This window comes from Colius striatus, chromosome 6 (genome assembly GCF_028858725.1).
Source record: "Colius striatus isolate bColStr4 chromosome 6, bColStr4.1.hap1, whole genome shotgun sequence".
Taxonomy (NCBI): Eukaryota; Metazoa; Chordata; class Aves; order Coliiformes; family Coliidae; genus Colius; species Colius striatus.
The window spans coordinates 13,982,486-14,004,929 of NC_084764.1; the positions used below are offsets into that span (position 1 = coordinate 13,982,486).

Below are 22,444 nucleotides of genomic sequence, written 5' to 3' on the forward strand. Positions count from 1 at the left end.
TTCTAGAATTTTGTGTTAAAATGTTTCTTGCTAACTTTTTAATTACTAGACTCCTAGTCATGCCTAAAGAACAACATTATGTACATCTATGTACATCTGAAGCTGGGCCTGGCAAACAAGCTGTCACAAAGGAAGGAAGATGATATTAGGGGCTACTGACACAAGAAGGTGAAATCACAGCCCAGTGCAGTTAGTGGCTAACTACCCATTGTCTCTAGCAAAGCAACAATTTCTTCTAGAAAATGACATAAAAATTGTCACTACTCATTGTTCTACAACAGATACCCTGCACAGGCTGCAGAACAAGTAAAAGTTATGTGTGTCATTATTCTATTAATATTTTATTTTGAAAGTGGAGAAAAAAAGTATTTGTTTTTCACGTGAAAACCATGTTCCTTGTTCCTTCCATATTCAAATAAAATATTAACAGTAGTATTATTCTTAAACTACAAATAAATAAGCCTTAAACTTTGGAAAGCATTACCTCAAAGAACAAAGAGAGAGGTAGCTGTTGAAAAAAATCTGGTTTTCCTCTTCTGCAGAGATTAATACACATAAAACAGATTGCAATATATAGACCACAGGAGTAAATTTTTAAAGAGACTGACTATGCTTTCACAACACACATGTACTCAGTCCAAGTTTTGTAATAGGATTGGTTTAAATTCATGTTGACAGTAGAAATAGGAATGCCTATATTCACTAGCCCAGCAATTTCCTTTTTCTTCTCCTTCTCCTTTCCTTCCCTCAATGTTGTTCTTATTTAATTTTCATTAATTACACAGTAGAATTTCATGTGTTCTAAGTTTAAAAATGCTTATCTGTAAACATTTATTGAGGTTATTTTGCTCTTCCATTTTATTAACAGCATTAACTTTTCAGAATGTAAGTCACATTCAGCTGAGGTTTGTCATAAAATCTGAAGGCAATTTTTCCCCTCTTAAGAAGTGATATTTTTTTCCCCATTGTATATATTTAGAAAAAGAAATTTAGGAATTGAAGCTCTAAAGTACATTAAGGATTTTTACCTAATGGTATATAAATAAATCTAAAAAATAATATGCAAATAATTCTAAAAACTCCAAGAGAAAAATTACAATGATCAGTCTACACAATAAAGCCAAAATGTACTTTAAATTTTTAAAAACATTTTCAGGAGCTTCTTGACCTGAGAAACAAGGAAACAATGTAGCAACATTAATCCTACAGAGTTTATAGTATCAAGATGTTTTTGTCACCATAAGTCACCAAATTCTATCAAAGCCCCAAAAGAACTGAGAAAACATGTAAACCTCGGTGCTAGTAATGAGAAACAAAGCCATCAGGCCTATTTTGTTGAGGCAAGAATAAAAAACTCATTGTTGTCTCTGAGGCTATGCCGATATGCTCTTATACAGAATTTGATGAAGTTGATGGAATTTGCATTGTCCTGTAACATCGTATACTAATTACTGACCTGCAGAGCATCAGAATTCAGATGAGTGCACCGTGGCACCAGAAGTATTGTTTCATATGCAGAAATGCACATTCATAAATGTAGGCACAGATGTAGCTTAGACCAGCCAGCTTGAATAAAGATAGCAGGGATAAGTTAATGCAGCTGGCATGCTACTTCAGAAACAGGTGCTGCAAGTTAATCAATTGGGCCCTGGGTGATCTCATGGGCAGAAGCAGCATATAAGGAGGTAGCTAGCAAAGGAAGGGTGGCTTTGAGTCAACTTTGGTGGTTGTACTATGTTGCCCCTGTACATCTCTGCACGTGCATTACCTAGACTCTCTATGTCTTCAAGTGAATATAGCTTGCACTGCTACAACATTTGGTGACCCCGACGTGATACGCCGAATTGGTTGGATTAAGAACCCTCGGCAGAAAAGCACTTGGGTTCCTGCTTGAAAAGGCAAGTGATCTGAGTAAAGTGATATAATGGGAAAAGTCATAAGCAAAGAGGAAAATCCTATTGACACCCTTCAGCATATCCTTGATGAGAAAGGATTCATTTATGAAAGAGAGGATTTGCTAAGACTTGTAAGATGGGGACAGGAAGTAGGTCTCTTTGTTTCCCCCCAAGAAGTACATGAAAAGGGACACTGGGAAAACCTAGGAGACATGTTGAATGATGCTATTGGCTTGTGTAAATTGGTATCATCCGTTATACACCAGCTAGAAGCTGAGCATGCTGCAGCTGCTGCCATGAAAGCAGAAGCTGCTGTACCATCTGCGTTCCCGGTAAATGCTAAAAGGTTCTTTGGAGGTGGTGACTTTATAGTACCATCGGCTCCACCTCTAGAAGAAAATACTAAGAGACTCTTCGGAGGGGATAATGTCGTAATACCCTCGGCTCCACCTCTAGAAGAGGAGAGCATGGATGTGAGCCCACCTCCCCCAGAACCCCCTAGAACACCATTCCAGGAGCCGAATACACGCATTGCTTCTCCTCCCCTCCCACCCACCCTTCACCATCCTGCCCCATCCCATCCTTCTGCTATGCCTGAAGGAGTACCTGGCAGAGAACGAAAGGTACGTTTTACAAATGACAATGTGGATATGCCATTGCCCCTGAGCTCATCAAACCCTGAGTGTATTCCTCTTCCATCATCACCCCCAACATCTAGTGAAGTTGAAGATCAACAAAGACAATTATTAAAGGAAGAATTAATACGACACAGAGAAGATATGAAACACACTTTGGCCCACTTGGAGGAACTGATGGAAAAACCAAAAGCAACAGCTAATCAACTGTTGGAACGAATTAATGAATTAACCAAACCAAAGATTAAAGTTTCATCCCCACAGGTGCTTAGAGACCCCCGGTCAGATGACTATGATCCGGCTAAGAAATGGAGAGTTTGGCCATAGAGCCACTGAGTGCCTCTCTCGAGTGGCCAGACATACAATGCCTAAGGGAAATGGGTTAACGAGCGCAAAAAGGGTGAGCGCGATGACACAAAAACGCCCTTCAACACCAAGAGCTGCCTGGATGGCCTCAGATCAGCCACTGCAGGAAGCGCAGGAGTGGATGTGGAAACAGCAGTAGATGTAACCATCCACAACACGGAAGTAACAGTTATCTCATCTAACGCTAACGGACCCCTTGGCTATGGATTAAGTGCTTTGCTTTTAGGACGGTCATCGGCCTATCGACAGGGTATTTTTGTGCTCCCCAGTGTAATCGATGCGGATTATGAAGGAAACATTGGAATAATGGTAAAAGTTTGACAGCCACCAGTTCATATACCTAAAGGAACTAAAATAGCTCAATTAGTTCCTTTCAGAGCTAAAGTTCCTTTCGCAGGAAGTCGTAAGTGTTGAGACGGTGGTTTTGGATCCACTGGAGTACCTGAGGTAAGACTGGCAATGCCACTTTCACAGGGAAAGCCCACTCAGACGGTTGTATTCCAACATCCAAATGGTGAACACATGGTTGGGTACAACACATTACTGGATACGGGAGCAGATGTTACTATTGTTCCATTATCCTATTGGCCAAAAAACTGGCCTTTAGAGAATTTAGACACCCCTGTTGTTGGAGTAGGAGGAATACAGATGACAAAAATTAGCACAGACCTGATTTCGGTATGCATACAGGGCAAAGAGAATAGATGTGTGCAAATTAGGCCCTATGTAATGAATACTGCCGTTTGGCTTTTAGGTGGAGACACCTTAAGCCAAATGGGCTTTCGTTTGTCAAATGAAAATTTTTAATGGCGGCCATTGATGGGCGACCAATCCTGAAGTTAACCTGGCTTACAGATAAACCAGTTTGGATTGATCAATGGCCACTAAGCAAAGAAAAGCTTGCCCACATTCATGAATTAGTAAATGAACAATTAGAGAAAGGTCATATTAAGCCATCCACCAGTCCATGGAATACACCAATTTTTACTATCCCTAAAAAATCAGGGAAGTGGAGGCTGTTACATGATTTAAGAGCTGTTAATGCAGTGATGCAGGACATGGGTGCTTTACAGCCAGGATTACCCTCTCCTGCAATGCTTCCAAAAGAATGGCCCCTGCTGGTTAATGACCTAAAGGACTGTTTTTTCACAATTCCCCTACATGAGGATGACAGTGAGAAGTTTGCCTTTACAGTACCATTGATTAACAAACAGGAGCCAGCAAAATGATATCAATGGACTGTTTTACCTCAGGGAATGAAGAACTCGCCAACTATTTGTCAAACTTATGTTGCCTGGGCGCTGGCACCTCTGCGCAAAAAATACCCTCGTGTCTTATTTTACCATTATATGGATGATATCTTGATTGCAGGAAAAGACCTGGACCAGCATCGCATTCTACAAGAAGTGAACCAGCAGTTAAGCATCTCTGGGTTGGTGATCGCACCAGAGAAGGTACAAATGCACACCTCTTGGAAATATTTAGGTAATATCATCACCGATGCACGCATTTATCCTCAGAAGGTGGCAATTAAAACAGATATTGCTAACTTAACAGATGTTCAAAAGCTAATAGGTGATATCCAATGGGTACGAACCATATGTGGTATCACGAATGAGGATCTTGCGCCACTAATGCCTTTGTTAAAGGGCTCAGTAGAGGCTGATAGTGCGCGAAAACTGTCTCGGCAGCAAATCCAAGCAATAGAAAAAATAGGAAACAAGATAGTCAATAACTACAGTCACTGATATGATCCTGATCTGTTAATTAACATTGCTGTGATAAGTCAAAACCAGCATGTAATGGCAGTCTTGATGCAATGGGATTCAGTAGCGAAAGACCCATTGAGGATCTTGGAGTGGATATTTTTGCCATATAATTTACAAAAAACAATTACCACGAGGCTTGAGGCAATTGTGAAAATAATAGTTAAGGCCAGGAAACGTCTGCTGGAAATAGCAGGGATTGAGGCAGACGTCATTTTCATTCCTCTCACAGATGAGTTCTTGAACTGGGCACCGCAACAATCTGATGAATTACAGTGGGCCTTATTGTCATATCCAGGAGCTATAAATAATCATTATCCGGCCCATAAATTGTTTTCTGTTAAATTTCAAATGGAAGACCGGCCGTTGAGATCAGCAGTACCCGTTAAAGGCCTGACTGTTTTTACCGACGCCAGTAAGATCCAAGCCAAAGCAGGAGTGGTTTGGTGGGAGAATGGAAAATGGCAAAATCTAACTGTTCACTCCCCAGGCAGTTCAGTTCAACTGCTGGAACTGATGGCTGTAGTTAAAACTTTCGAGAAATGGCCAGACGTCCTATTAAACATCATCTCTGATTCCCTCTATGTGGTCGATGCCATCACTCTATTAGAGAGAGCGTTGTTGAAAGAAATCTCTAATCAGAATTTGTATAACTTATTCCTGCGGCTCTGGCATCAGATAAATGAACATCAAACTGCTTATTATATTGGACATATTTGAAGCCATTCGGGCTTAAAAGATGGCCTATCAGTTGGCAATGAAATTGTTGACAAGATAGTGGCAGCTCCTTTATTGATACCTACGGGGCCAATAATTGACAAATTTTCTCAAGCCCGAAGATCGCACGATTTTTTTCATCAAAGTGCGAAAATGTTGGCGAAGCAGTTTGACCTGACCATATCAGACACTCAGGGTATTGTTTCCACGTGCCCTGCATGCCAGAATCAAATCGGCCTAGGAGTAGGAGTCAATCCCAGGGGTCTGGCACCATTAGGTATATGGCAATCAGATATCACTGTCTATGCTCCTTTTGGACGATTTAAACGTATACATGTTACTATTGATACTTATTCAGCCATGGTTTGGGCCACAGCCTTAACCAGTGACAGTTCTCGAGACGTCATAAGACATTGGAGGAGTTGCTTTGCAGTCCTTGGTGTTCCAAGAGAGATAAAAACTGATAATGGCTCGGGATACATAGCCAGTAAAACACGTAAGTTTCTAAACTTATGGGGTGTTAAACATACTACTGGAATCCCAGGAAATTCCACCGGTCAAGCCATTATTGAACATACACATCAAACCTTAAAAGGCCTGCTAGAAAAACAAAAAACGGGGGAAGAGGGGGTAAGCCCTCAAGACAGACTAATGAAAGCCCTTTATACAATGAATCATCTCAGAATTGTGGCAAACCGGAATGAACCACTGGCATTAACACACTTTGCCCAAATGAGTCGGGATTTGGATTTTACTGACAAACCTAAAGTTTGGTATAAGAATCCCACTACTGGAGAGTGGCAAGGACCTGCAGATCTGTTAACGTGGGGGAGAGGCTATGCTTGTGTCATTACAGATCAAGGTCCCTGATGGATTCCGGCAAAATAGATCAAGCCACATCAACAGAAAGGACTTAACTGTAAGACCAATGGAAAAACCAATCTTGAGGAAAGAACCAAGTGATCCACCCTCAATCATTCACTCTATTAAAATGTAAACCCTCACAACTGTGGCACTACATACGCTGCTATAAATTCCTCCAGCTATCTGTACTGCATTAAAATTGAAGAACTTAAGATGACCACTGGGAACTTGAAAACAAAAATGGTGTGTTTTCTATGGATGAAGACATACTTCCATCTTACAGATAATGCTCATAGATCAGCATGCTAAAGGATCTGAAGAAAAGTCCAGAACTACATCAGGAAAAAGAAATATCAGTGGAGCTACCAAGACCTCATCCCTTCCTGCCAATGTGCGTCCCTCCTAGCAACACATATCAGATTATGTTTATTTTGACTTTATGGATTTCTGTATTGTATTGTTCAGCGATGTAGCTGTTATTGACCTTTTGTTGTAAACTCATGGCCATGGGTAAAAATATTTTGTTTTCTTCATGTACCTTTAATTTTGAAATGTGTTGCTAAAGGCTGGCTGGTTCAAAAAAGAAAAAGGGGGGAACTGTAGGCACAGATGTAGCTTGGACCAGCCAGCTTGAATAAAGATGGCAGGGATAAGTTAATGCAGCTGGCATGCTACTTCAGAAACAGGTGCTGCAAGTTAATCAATTGGGCCCTGGGTGATCTCATGGGCAGAAGCAGCATATAAGGAGGTAGCTAGCAAAGGAAGGGTGGCTTCGAGTCAACTCTGGTGGCTGTACTATGTTGCCCCTGTACGTCTCTGCACATGCATTACCTAGACTCTCTATGTCTTCAAGTGAATATTGCCTGCACTACTACAACACAAAGTCCATGAGTCCTAAGCTTTGGGCAGTCTTTGTTATGGACAATGAAAACCAAGGGATTCAAGTAGTAGGAGTAACAGCAGTAATGCAACATAAACCTGCTTGCACTGCCTTCGTCGTCTCCTTATTTTTCTAAGTTTCTGAAATAATTTAATCGCAAAGTGGCTGCTTCTTAGCTCTTCTCTGAAATATTGCAGACACACAAAATATCATGATTTAGATCAAATCCACTTGAATAAAAACAAAATTCCAGAACCCTCTCAAATGGCAGCATTGGTGCTTTCCCCATCAGCGTAAATAACACAACCTCCTAATTCTACCACTGTGAAAAATGGGAGAAGAGCAAACCCAATACTTGTAATGTAGGATGGTAAACAGAAAGACTTGTTATGTGCAGACCAGAACATTCAAAGGGAGATAGATGACTTCCTTCCAATTCTGTCTCTAGTCACTATGGTTTTAGTAGAATACTTCTCTCCCTACTCTTTCTATGCCCAGTATAATCTCCAAGGTCATAAATTTATTAACTAAGAGGTTGCAGTTCAGGATGGTATCTCAGTTACAGTTTGGACTTGCAACACAGGAGTTGCTCCAAATTAACAAACAACTAGAACATTCAACTACCTCGTTAAGAAAGATAGCAGTGCAATTTTTTTCATCAACTGATACCCAATTGGGTTTTCCACACAACCAAACCATCAAGTTTCTTTGACTTTTCAACTAAAAAAGCTGATTTCAACTGTAATGGAACCAGAAGCATATGCAAAGCTTCACTGGACTTGATGCACTGCTTTAGTCTGGGTTCCACAGGCACAAATGGGGGCCCATTGCCTCTGAAAGGCTTCAGTCAGAAAGTGGGTTTCACACTGCTAAGTTTTTGAGATCTGAGGGTTTTGTTTTACACTTGTATTATAGAGAGTTTTCCAGAATTCTTCTACAGCTTTACATGGAAGTTCCCAAGGGCTTTGAGCTTTGTCTTTCTAATTCTTATGCAGGAGCACCTTATTTAGAAACTATTTTGAAGTGTAACCTCAGTGAGTATATCTGCCTCACTGATTCAGTGCATTGCAGCAGGTCTTCTTAAATGCATATTTGCCTTACATTTTTGGGTATTATCTTGCAGAACATCACAAGAGTGCTTGAAGAGGTGTCTCTCTGCTGAAACATCCAATTTGGCATGTGAGTCCCATATCCTCCAGGAGCTAACTCATTATGAACATGTGTGCAACTCAGAAACCAAAAGTGGTGAAACCCTCATTGCTGGTAAAGGTACAACAAGGACACATGTACCCAGAATCATCAAAGAATCTCTCAAAATCACTTTGGAGTCCTCCTCCTTTCATGGTGCATAAGTCAATAACATATGGGATGATAGATGAGACCCCAGTTTCCCTGAGATATGTCTCACAAAAGTTCAAACTGATGACAATGCTTTTACCCTGACAGCTTAGGCTATAACTAGATAATTACCAACATAGCTAAATAGAGCTTTTCACTCTTTATTCCTCTTACCCTTCTTTCTTAACCATTACGGTCAACATGATAATCTCATCTGTCAAAAACATCTATGACTATGAGGACTTCACATCAGCCTCCATTTGGAGTTCTCTCTGGAACTCCTCATATCTTGTGTGTTAAATCTGGTTAACCTTTTTCTTCAGGGTATCTTCATTTTCTATTTTCTCATTACATCTGCACAGATGAGAGTCCCTAAAACTGCTCATTTCTTCTTTGTATTTCAGCAAAATACCTTCCTATGAACTTGGTCAGTGCAGTCGGCTTTGCTCATCTCCATCCAAAATGATTTTGCAAAAAAAATTGTATGACTACTTAACTACGTAATTTCTTTCTTTGTGCCTGGAAAGTGGAAGTCCCATTACAGAGGAAGATCTATATGCCTTTCAGAGTTCAATCATCTCTCTCCATTCACTAGCAGACTGTCAAATCCCACATTGAATTGGCAAACCACCTTTATCCCCAATTGCCTCTCAAGGTTAGAAATAATTCCCAAAAAACATTAACAAAAGCTAGCTGTTATTTTCCTCCAAATCTCTTACCTGTCAAAACAAATGAAAAATTTAGCAGGCTGATGATGTACTTGGATCAGTGAGTATTATGCTGACCACTATCATACTATTGCTTCTTTGGACTGCACTGTAAACATTTGTTAACTCTTGTATTATACTTGAACATTAATTGCTGTAATATGAAGTATCTCTTGTTCTGTTCTACAGCAATTTCTAGCACACTTTATTAGGATTTCTAGGTGTAGTTTCAATTCACATACTAAATGCTTACTAAGACAACGTTTAATAGAGTAGGGAAATAGTTCTTTCCAAAGACACTTCATACACTAATAGAACATCTCCAAATATGAAATATAGAAGTAAGGTTGAGGTTCTACTCAAATCATAGTGCTTAGAGGAATAACATATCTCTAAAAAGTATATTCACATAATAAAAATTAATATTGCATCGTATGGAATAACAATTTAAAAATACCAAATTAACTGTTACAAATTTTGTCTTTCATTCTGGATAGTAAGTACTCTGATTCAAAAACAACAATAAAAACATAAAACCCCAAAAATCTCAAGACACCACCTCCTAGATATCTTTTCAGTATCTTTTTAATTCAAGACAATTAAAGATATCCTTGCCAAGTTCTTTTATATCTAAGTACTTATATCTCACCTTGTGTAAAAGCAAACAATTTTTTTTGTTATCATAATCGGGTATAAAATGATACTTAAATACTTAATGTTTTTTGTAAACTTTCAGAGCTAACACTAGGATGTGATAATTATTTGGATAATTTAAGCAATTTAAGCAGAAAAAAAAGTTTGTATATTCTTAACACATAACACAATTATTAATTACTACACATGGACAATATGCTTGTACCTTGGAAACTCTTATGTTGAAAGTCTAAAATTTAATCTTTGTATGGTGCAAGTTTGCTTTAAGTAAAAAAATCTGTCCGTCTGCAGAAAGTAGCAAGATTGTTGCCTGCATTTTTCTCTATGAAAATGGCAGATATGACATCAATTTATCTCACAAAGTGATTCAATAGTTGGAATAAAGTTCAGTTGAATCCCATGAAAACTTAGATAATCAACACTGGAGCAGACAGAGATTCCCTTAGAATTGTAATATATAGGAGAGAAAGCAGTAAAGTTGATTCTTACCGAAATTCCTTCTCAAATTTCCTTGTTTAAACTGGAGAGTTCTTTTTCTTTACTAATTTTAGGACATGAAACAGAAATGGGGACCTTTGGCTTCCACTAATGTCTTCCTTGAAATATTCGGTTTGTGAACAGATGTCATATTCTTCTGGGATTAAGCAATTATGTAGCACTAACAGTCAAGAATTATATATTATGTTATAATATATCATATATAATAACAATTATCTATAATTAATATATAATAGTTATAATATGTAATACCATATTATATAATTATATATACTATTACAATATATAATATAATATAATATAATATAATATAATATAATATAATATAATAATATTATATATTATTAGCTTAAAGGTTACTTCCTTATTACAAACTGTTTGAACATTGAACTTTTGTGTATACACAAACTTCTGTGTGTGTACACATCCAGTGGAAAATATCAGCAACTCAATGCCGACATTTTAAATTATACAGCATACAGTATTTTTTTAATTCTGACACAAATAACAAATAATGAGATTTACACGGTGAATTTTTGGCAACTATCATTTGAAAGAAAAAAACACATAGTATACATACAAGAAATGTGAGAAGTGTTCACATATTGTCTGCTATCACAAGGTATCTTTATGGCATTTACTTTTCTTAAAGGTTCCTTTGGCAGAGAAATAAAGAAGAGCATTTCTAGAAGACAGTAGACTAAAATGGTATAAACATTTTGAAAAATAAGAATCTTGTAATCCTCATCATGTATGTTTCATGTATCAGATTAATTTATGTTCACATTTCCCAAATCACAGGCATTTTTGAGTCACTAAATTAATTGCAAAAAAGGGAAAAAACCCTAAATTTAACTATTTAAATATTTTAATAAGAAATATTTAAAAACATGGTTAAATTTGCATATTTTTAAAAAAGGTGAGGATGACCAATGATCTACTGTGGTAAGAGTAACTCTAAAATAATTCTTTTTACTATTTGCCTTTTCTGATGTAACTGCTTACTTATAAAAAAAAAAAAAAGTATTTCTGGAAAATGTCTTAATCTGGTCAAAATAAGCTTCTATGGCTTTGGACCACAGAAGCTTTATTAGTTTCCTGGGCTCCATAGTGGGATAAACTATTTCATGCATGAAGGGATCAGCATTCCTTCTTCTAATCATTGCTATTGTACCCATTACAAAGCTCTCTGATCATCTCCTATGGATATCACATGCTATCTTAATCATCCCTCAACATTATACTTACATTTCAGTTTTGCAATGTGATAGCCAATACTATTTACATATAAAGTATCAGAAATCTCTTCTAGCACCAGCTAAACCTTATAAGCCTTACACCTCAAAGTTGTTTTGTTGTTTGTTTTTTGGTATTTTTGTGGGTTATTTTATACTCTGGCTTTACTCGTGCACTATATTACAGTCTTCTGAATGCAACAGCGGTGGACTCAAAGAGGAAAGAAACTGAGACGTCAACAGTTTTTTCCTTAATTTTTAATATTTTAACTCATTTGCTAACTCACCTTACCAGTCTCCTCAGGTAGAAGTCACCTGTACCTTTCTAGTTGGCTTCCTACCTGCTTTTTGAAGATGGTTGGGATTAAATGCTAAGGGGAATAGTAAAGGAACACAGACTCACTTAAAGAGCAAAACAGAAGTAGTATCTCCTGAAGATTACTATTCTTTACTCAATATCAGGGATATGGAGATTCTCACAAGTTTAAAGGCAAGTTGTGACCAAATTATCTCACAGCATATTTTTGGCTAAATTATACTCCCCTTGATATGATATTAAATCATGCAGTCCTCCTGGGAGTAAGTAAACTACAATTAGCTTTTTAAAAGCTTCCCCTTATCCCCATTCAATCAGTCTTAATCTTCCCTGAATATCTAACTTCCAACATTTACATATTGTATGGTTTGACAAATAGCAACTGTTTCCCAGAATACAGGTAGCACCAGAAATCTAAGTGAAGTCTGTTGTGCATTCCACCAGGATAAGTGTGTAGATTAGTATTTGGCTATTACATCTTGTAAATGCCTAGCAGTTTTCCAAAATATACATAATGAATATACCTATGTATAATGAATAAACTGACATACAAAAGGCTTGCTTTCCTCAACTACTTTCTATAGACCACTTAGATACAGGCCAAGTACAGATAAAAAAATACAGGCCCATATTACAGACAATAGCATATTGCATCTCTAACAGTAAAACATTTAAGTAATAAGCATACATTTAATAAATCAAAGATGAATGAAAACCAATTAGAACATTTTAGCAAAGTGGATTCAACCAGAAAGCCTGTTGACACTTGACTGGTATGCTGCACTAGCATCTGGGAATTATGTTTGTGAAGAATGCCTAAAAAGCCATAGAAAGCATAACTAATAATGGAATAATATAGGTCATCAAATAGAGAGAGTGGTACTTTTCTAATCACTGAAAGTCGACTTTGACTAAAAGTACCTTCGGTTCAGAAATGACCATAAGATTGGCTCATACAAGGAACAGAACTTGGGCATGGAAAGGAAGGACTTCAGAAAGAAGCAGCTGCCCACACAGCCCCTAAACTAATCACTCTGAAAAAACAATTGAGTGTAAAATATGACAATTTAAGAGAAACAAAAAGCATGAAAAGAATTATTAGACATCACCACAAAACTTGTCATGGAAACAATAGGCTGCAAAACAGAAAACCTGATTTTAAACTAGTATGGTTTTGAACTGGAAAGAAATATAACTTTAGGACTGTAATACAGTTTCAGTAAGGTGCAGTATATGTTTAGAAACCTGTTGCTCATAAGAACACAGACTCCACGAGAGTTAATACTGTGGATGGTTGATTTACAGCAAAATGGAAACACAGGCAGCTATCAGGAGTGGAATAACAAAGAAAAACTAAGTATTGCCTGCATAGTTCCTAGATTGTTAAAATGTATTGTGTAAAGTCACATAAAAAATAGAGGAAGAACAGCCAAAGTCATCATAAGTGACTACAGATTTAAAGATTACTATTCTGGAATTGGTAAATACAAATACATAACTTATATTTGTCATCTGATTTGCCTTAATCAAGAGCTAAAAAATAATTTATAATACTGTACACAAATTCCATGCTTATATCAATATCATATGCAGCTTGCACAAAGAAGTATACATTAAAATGAAGAACAGTAATTCATGTAATGGTCAAAGACAACCAATAACAAAATCATCGAATTCCAGTTGTCAAACATAATTTACTATGTATATTTCTACTCTTTTCTGTTAAAACAGTAATTATAAAAACTAAAGTGATACGAGTGAGTGTTTATGATTTCTTATTAAAAACCCTGGCTTAAAGAAGTATTCATTTAAGCTTAAGGTTAAAGAAAATCATGTAGAGATCTCTGTGCGATGGCCTAGTGACTTTATATCCTCTTGTCAAACCTCAGCAGTTTTATTTGTAGTGATACATGCCGGAGAAGGTTGGAGGTTAAAGTTGATAGGAGGGCCAACAGGAAAGCCAACCAATTTCTTTCAAAAGATTACAACCTTTAACATATTAGTATATGTTGGCAGTTACTGTTAACTTTGTAAGTCTATGTTTCTGCATTCTTCTGTGAACTGATCCCCACACTCCAGACCAACAGTATTTATAAAACCTCCCTCTTACTACTCTCTTTCCACTACTAGGTTTTTCCATTATTAGGTTTTTTATATTAGATTGATGCTTAGCATCTATCATTATTTTTCAGATGAACATTAACAGCTTGATAATTTTTTTCCTTATTTTCTTCAGCCTAATTTGCATCCTGAAACTGAAGAAAGGATTTCCTTATCTAGGAAATCTGATATTAAATGTAATGTAATGTCTACTGGACTTTACCCCACTTTTTTTTGACATTGCTCCCTGTATTACTTTTTAAAAAAAAAAGCCTATTTTTTTTTAATGAAAACTAACACAGATAAAAATAATGATAAATAAAATCACACAGGAACACTGAATAGTTGAGGTAAGAATGGATCTCCAGAGATTGTCTAGTCCTGCTCAAAGCAAAGAGAACTAGAGATGGTTGTTCAGGGCTTTGTCCAGTCAGGTTTTCAATATCTACAGGGATGGAGACCTCACAGCCTCTCTGGACAACCTGCTCCGGGGTTTTACAGGTCTCACAAAAAAAATTATTTTTCTTACATTTCAAAAGATTTTCATGTATTTCAGTCTCGATCCATTACCTCTTGTGCGCTTACTGGGCACCACTAGAGAAGAGACTGGCTTCATAATTTTTACACGCTAGGTATTTATGTACATTGGTAAGATGAACTCTGATTCTCTTCTCCAGGTTAATCAATTGGAGCTCTCTCAGCCTTTCCTTATATGAAAGATAATCCAATCCTGTCATCATCTTTATGGCCCTTCACTGAATTTTCTACAAGTTACTGTCTCAGTACAACTGTGGATCTTATGCTTTATCTAATCATTTAATCTAAAAGACCAAATTATTACACAGGTCAAAACTAGTACTGCTGGCTGCTTTATTTTTACATGCACTGAGGACAGCATCAGTTTTTCCACTGACTTCAAAGAGAACTAAACCTCTGCTCGACAGACTGATTCTATGTAAAAAGTGTTAATATATCTATTTACTTTACATGTGCATGATGAGCACATGGCATAATAAACAATTATATTTTTTTTTCAGTTATATGCACTTGCCAGTATTTAGGCAATAAACAACTTTTCTCACACTGTATCTGAAACTTTTAACTTGCAGGTGTACAGAAACCAGTCTACAGTTATCTAATACTGCAATTCTACATCTTTGTATTTTAAAGTAACTAACTACTTCATAAACTACAGACATATTATTATTGCTTCTGCACAGAAGCAACAAAGCAGAAAAATCCATTAATCTATTATGCTTAATTTCTACACAACTGCTACGTGTACTGAAGCCCTGCTTCTTGGGAGGTGGCCAGACATCGCTGCTGATGGGAAGTAGAGAGTAACAGCTTTATCTGCTTTTGCTTTGCTTCCTGTGCGCGCAGCTTTGCTGCTTCGTTATTAAACTGCTTTTATCTCAACCCACGGGACTCCCATCTTATTTTCTCCCCTTCCCTGGCTTGCTGAGGAGGTGGGGGATAGAGCGCTGTGGTGGGCACCTGGCATCCAGCCAGGCTCAAACTACCACAACTTTATACAAAAGTAAATATTGATCTAGGTCAATTTTTTTTTTAAAGTGTCAGGCTTGACTCTTAAGTTTCTATCACTTCTCTATTCCTTCTTTGAAATCCCAGAGAAGAACATTTGGCAAAGCAAAGATTCTGCACTCCACAACTCATTTAGCTTCTCACCATTTAGCTGTTGCTACAGTTTTAATTATGCAAAAACTCAATGGGCTCTAATAAAATCTGACTAGGTAATTAATAGTCTAAAACATACAGTGTGAGCTACTGAATGGAATGTTCTAAACAAATTCCCTTGTGTCATAGTAAAGACATAGTAAAGCACAGTGTATTTCTCCACAGGTAAAACAATATCCAATGAGGTTAACAGCTTTTTTCATCTTATCTGCAAATAACTAAAGAATTTTAATACATTCCATTGTTAAAATTTAATATTACTACTAGTTTCAGTTCAGGCACTTTAACTCGCATTGTTGCATAGCGAAACCAGGGACAGAATATTATAGTAGAGATATAAGAAATATTTAGACCAACAGCAAAGCAGAATTCTTAACTATTATTTTATTGATATGCAGAAAAAGGACCATAATAACATTACAGTATAGTCATTAAATTTAATATTTCGGTGACATTTATGTAATTCAGACATATCTACATACACTCACACATACATTTATAGTCTGAGATAAGACATACATTAAGATGCAGATGTTCCCCTGAGACTTGCTCATGAAGGGGGTTCTCTTACTATGTCAGTTCCACAGACGCAGCCTAATTTTGTGGTCTGTTCAAACTAGGGATAGTGCAGAGGCTGAGCAGGCAAATGGTCTTAGTGCTATTACATACTATTGATTTTGTGGCAATTAATAATAATTAAAAAATCTACAAGCAAAGGTATTAATTTTCAGAGGTCCAGCTGATGATTTTACAGAGAAGAGCCAGAAAACTATAGGACATAAAAGACAGTATGGTGTGCTTTTACACTGGAAAAGTCTTTTCCATAATAGTGAGAAAACAGACCTCTCTGAACTTCTTCCCCTGGACATTTTGCAGAGAAACATAATTTGAGTAGTAGTTTAACATGAGTTGTATTTTTCCTAGAAACCTATCCTTTATCTCCTAAACACAAGTAAAAAAAACCTGCAAATTTATGTTGTTTTCATAACGATTTACGCCAAAGCACAGACAGTACTCCTGGATTCTTTTTCTCTTCCTTGACACACTATAAATGATGCAAAATGATGAAAATGAAAGTTATGAGAAAATCTGTGCTTAGGTTTATGCTTTTGCTACAATAGAAATTTTTTGTAACAGGACATATTCATTCATCTGTTGCATCTTTTACCCTGAATTTTAAGAAAATACCATATCAAGTTTGTTTGATCTTGGAATATTTTGATTCAATTTCATGCTTTGAGAGGTAGTGAATTTTAAATATAGAAGCAACAAATAAGTTGTGTGGGAGTACAGAAGAGCTCAATGACGGAACATAGATTTAAACCTAAATTTATAGCCATTATCACTTATCTTGTCCATTGTCCATAGGTAAATGAGTGCGACACAATTACTAAGAATCATAACAGTTACTAAGAATCATAATACAATATTCAGTGTAAATGAAGACCATTATTCTACCTTGGTTGTCTTATTATTTGCATCATGAAACCCTCAGCTTGTATTAAGGCCAGACGTGCTATTAGGCAAATATGTAAGGAGCTAGAGACCGTCCTACAAGAAGATTAAGCTTTCAGCCCTCTGATAATGTACATTTCTCTCTTGAATGGTGCATTTTGAGGTAGTGATACAATAGGTGTACTCCTTTTAATAAAGGATTATCATCAGTAAGGAGAGGTCTTTAGATGTAGGAAGTGTGATTTTTAACAAAACATCTTAAAAACAACTACATTACACGTGAAAAAATAAAAAATACTGTGCCAAAATTAACATGCTGTATGGTAGCAATTTTTACATACTGACACCTTTATGTGCTTACCAAAGTTTGCAGAAGTCATTACTGAAAATGAGTCATCTCTGGCATGACAAACAGCAGCAATGTCATAAAACACAGGACAGAGCAGTGGCACAGGCTGCCCAGAGGGGCTGTGGAGTCTCCTCCCTTGGAGGTCTTCAAGATCCACCTGGACGTGTTCCTATGCGGCCTGATCTTAGGTGAACCTTCTTCTGCAGGGGGGTTGGTTGGACTAGATGATCTCTAAAGGTCCCTTTCAACCCCTACCATTCTATGATTCTATGAAATCCTATTTTCATTGTGAACAGGTTTAATGAAGTACTAGGGTCAGAAATTATAACTACAAAACTGACAGAGTTTTAGCATTTGTGGAAAATGCACTTTGGTGAAGTTGTCTTTGCATAGCATGGCTTTTTACAGATACATCAACTTGCACGCGGCTTCATTCGGTACTAGCCCATGACAAACCAATTGGTCAATGCAACTGATGCATGTGCACCAGGGTGAGAGAAAACCAACTCAGAAAAACTTCCTCAGGAAAGAACAAGGCTAAGCAAGGCAGCAAAACTACTCTAAAAAGACAGTAGTCAATGTTGGTTATCAACCACAGCTTGTCATGTGCAAGTTAAGTTGCTTCTAGTTTGCCACTTCTGCCAGAAGTGGTATGATGCAATAATACGGAACAAGCGCTCAACTAAACTTTTCAACATGCCACACAATCAAAATATAACTAGGTAATGCAATTTTTTATTTCATAAGAAGATAAAAGCAGAAATTTAAAATATACTTTGAAATGGACTTTCACAATATATAACATAGACATCTATGATCAGTAGGAGCCTACTGACTCTTGCAAATAGAAAATGAACTTCTGCCAATATGTCAGGTATATTCTGGGCATAATAAGAAAAAAATTACATTAAGAAGCTACATGTTTACCTTATTTTTTAAAAAAGCCCACCTTGTTAAAAGTGTAACAAACTAAAAAATCTCAAACAGGTAAAATCACTCTGCTATGAAAACATTAAATATGCTCTAATATGCTCTCCAATGTCTGTGTGTTAAAAGCTAAAGGACTCTACATACACAAAATAAAGCTATCACTGCTGTGTGTACTGTAGAATATCTTCACAGATATTTTTCCTTATAATTGGAAACATTTTAATACAGGAACATCCTGAAATTTTATTTTGGATTTCTTTGAAATTGAAAGTCCATTTTATTGTTTTTTAATTAAATCTATTTCCCCAAAAGGTCTTTAAAGGCTCTACAAACTACAATGCATTTTATTACTGCTGACAGTTATCTGAAGCATGCTTGAATGCCCTCTTTATCCTTTAATGAACAATTGAAAGATCATATGCTAAAAAGACTTGTGCTTTCTCTTCTTCTAGCCCTATAATTAAGCCATTTTAATATATTTCTTCATAGTCATTAAGAGAGCACAATGTTAAAAATTAATGAAATGAGACAATTTTGAGTTTAACAACTATAAATACATATAATATAAATTTGTCTCAATTGTAGAAAGGAAAAAGCCTTCTTGAAATCATGTGATGAGATTACTCAATTGTCAAGATTTTGCTTTTGCTGTCTAAGTGTATTTACATGATGTATGGTAGCTTGACAATACTATAGTGTTGTTACATATGCTACCAGAGAGGTAAGCATTTCTGTTAAACATTAAAATTCCATTGGTTTTGTTTACCTTATACACATGCCTATATACATGCCTATAGAAATGTGTTATTGCTGGATGATGGTGACATGGGAGAGGAAAGAGAAAACAAGACAAAGACCTATGAAGGGAAAAAGAATCATAAGTCCATTGTAAAAAACCTGATCTATCATGTCAAATACCGCTTTAACAACACATACTTACAGAAGTAATTTAATGATGCTTATAATAAACAAGATTGTCTTAATTTGGATTTTTTTCAAGAAACAAAATGTACTACATCAATAAAACATTTTTGCAAACACTTAATAAGTGCAAACACTTTGCAAACAAACACTTAATAAGTGTTGGTTTTTTATGTTTCACGCTGTGGAAAGAATTCATTGTTTCCACATACATCATCACCGCTTCTATATACATCAACTAAACATAGGGTGCAACTGTATTATACACACATTGTTTCTGTGTATTTCCAAAATATATAACCGATTACCAAATTATACAGCTTATCTTTTAAAACTAAGTTAAGTTTATCAAGATACATGTTCTTTATGCTTTCTTGACTAAATGTTGAAAAGACACTGTGCAACATAAAGCAAGATTACAGATTTTTTTTTCCCCTTAATGTAGACACATACAAAAAAAGATGTTGCTCTCTAGAAGATTTTTTAGGGTTGTCAGACTGTTCTATTATAAACAACCTTATTAGCCCTTTATAATTACAATAGGTACCTGTGGACAAGATCGAGCAGACATGACAAATGCTTCTGACTTCTTTTTAAATCGAACCTGGAAGGTCATCGCTGAACAAACAGAATGCTATACAACTGGGGCCATAAACTGTGAAAGCTATCAAAAAGGTGAGTTTTTTGATATTTAAAAATAAAATTATTCTGTTCAAGATTTCCTGTAAAAAATCAGAAAATAAAGAGATGAAATAGTTTAAAAAAGATAAGCAGCTAAAGAAAATAATTATAAACTTCATTTTCACAATTTTTCTTCTGGTAGCTGTATCTGTATTTTAGTATATATGCAATGTCTTTAGAGTAGTTGTTTTATTTTACAGATACGTTCTTAAAGGTAAGTCCATAATGAGGATTTACTCAAGTTTGCATTTTCTTTTTTTTCAGCATTATGATGAAACTGTGGACAGTTAAAAAAAAGTCAGTCTGTCTCAAATGTATGGGACTTGCTTGTTGTTATCCTCAAAGCAAACCAGTAAAAGGATAACATACTACCATGAATTTTTCCTAACATTTTTATTTTGGTTTAGGATCATTTAACAGTACTGGTAGTTTTGGATTAAATTTAATTTGCGTGGAGATAAACAGTAACTTAAATGACTGGAACTTGAAACCAATTGATGGATCTCACTTTTAAATTTCATATTTCAGTTTGGAGAGGAAATGTAAGGATTGAATTAGAAAGCTGGGAACTCTTGATGAGAATTAGTGGTATAAAACAAAAGAAAATGAAACCTTCAGTTATTTTCCTTACAGTTAGGCTGAATGAAATTCTAAATCAACAAAAGATTTGGATAGCATTCAAATCAACAGCTTTACTTAATAAAAGTTCTAACAGAGCATTGAGTATACCATTTGAAACAAATATGAAATAAATATGAAATATGAATGACTTTAAAAAGAACCATATGAGAAGCAAAACAGTAAAATCACCAAAATTCAAGCAAAGGAAATTTGACCTGAAATGTATGATGGGCAATTAAGTACCTATTTTGACAATTCTAAGTGATCAGGTTTTTAAAGTATGACACAGAAACCTTAACCTATCTATATATGAGTGATAAATGAGGCAAGTTTGTGTCATTATATTCCCATAAATCACTTTCTTTAACTGCTGATGGCTTTTATCAGGTCTAACCTTTTCAAGCTTCTATCAGAGTGCTAACATTTTCAACTTTGACACATACATAGTTTACAAATTCTGCAGCTGATTAACTCTGGACAGAAGCTCACTGCCACCATTGTCTTCTTCAAGTTGGGTTACAGCTTCAATGTCTCAAAAACTCACGTGCATCCTTCATATGCCAGGAAATCTCACTTAATGTATTGGGCTGTGTTGTAAAGGATATGTGTCCTTTTGAAACAAATAAATGAGAATGTACTTCTACAGAGGCTCTGAAATATGTATACTTCTCATTACTTTAAAATCAAGTAAACTAGTACATTCCAAATAAAGAGATTTTAATGCGATCAATTTTATATGACTAAAATTTAAACAAACTTGAGGCAAAATCAACTTGATTACACAAAGAATGTTGTAGTCAAAGTGTTTGAGGTAAAGAAGAATAAAAAGTCGGAAACCTCCTATTGCTGTAATGGATTATATATATTACCTAGAAAATATTGCCATCAGAAGCTGATAATGGGCCTTTAAATGATTTTGTGGGATCCCTCACTAAACTCCTCTCTGAACTATTTTGTAAATTGTAAAGATTATAAATTGAAGTATCTTGAAATTCTAAATTTAAAAGATTAAATCTTGTTACTACAGCACTTAGAACAAAAATTAATTTAACCATCAATAACCATACTCAGAACACAATAAATACAACAGCAACAAAGAAACACAGGAAATATTGTTTTATCATGCATAACTGAACCCAAAGATTTCAAAGAGCAAAAGCTTTCTGTAGGACTAAAATTACGTATTTGCATGACTCAGTTTTTGCTACAAGTAGCTGATAAAATAGTTGATAAAACTCCAGGTAGGTAACTGTTTTCAAATACATTTTAAACTGTACTATTCCAACAATAAGAAGCCATCAATACAGTAGTTCTTTCTGCCTTAGTAGCATCAAAATATAGTTAGAATGGTCGTAAATCTTTAGTCTAAATACCTGCATTTTCACTTAAAAAAAAATTAAAACGTGCCAAATATAATCTTAATTGAGATGTATTTCATTGAACCAAGTAGTGCAACATTCATGGAAATGCACTTATAAGACGTAATTGATCTAGATACTGAAACAAAGCCAAAATTTAAAGAGATATTGTCTTTAATAATACTAGTCAGACTGAAGAAATTTTCATGTTGGTTGTGTGACCACCAGAAGCTCGGTACTTCAGATGATATTAATTTTGATAAGAACTAACTAGACAACAGATCTAAATAACGAAACCTGAAGAGATAGGCTTGGACCATGCAAATAGGAATGTCCACAGAGGCTCTTGTGCAGTTGACTGTCTCTTCTTGACAAACAACACATCAGTGGATGAAGGACAAATTTTTTTCAGCATCACAACTAAATCAGCCTTGCAATGTCAATATTTAAGGCCTATCCA

At 35.8% G+C, this 22,444-nt stretch overlaps 1 protein-coding gene across 8 annotated transcripts in view; it reads right to left on the minus strand.

Moving 5' to 3' along the window:
• Positions 1-22,444, minus strand: part of CDIN1 (CDAN1 interacting nuclease 1) — a 160,308-nt gene that overhangs the window by 61,449 nt on the left and 76,415 nt on the right. The window contains exons 11-12 of one of the 8 annotated variants that reach the window (XR_009818905.1): positions 19,872-20,046; positions 19,191-19,260 (exon numbers count right to left, since the gene is read on the minus strand). The exons of the other annotated variants lie outside the window; for them this stretch is intronic. The gene's annotated coding sequence lies outside the window, so the exon portion shown is untranslated. Of the gene's footprint in view, positions 1-19,190; positions 19,261-19,871; positions 20,047-22,444 lie in introns of those variants that run through there. 8 annotated transcript variants of the gene reach the window in all.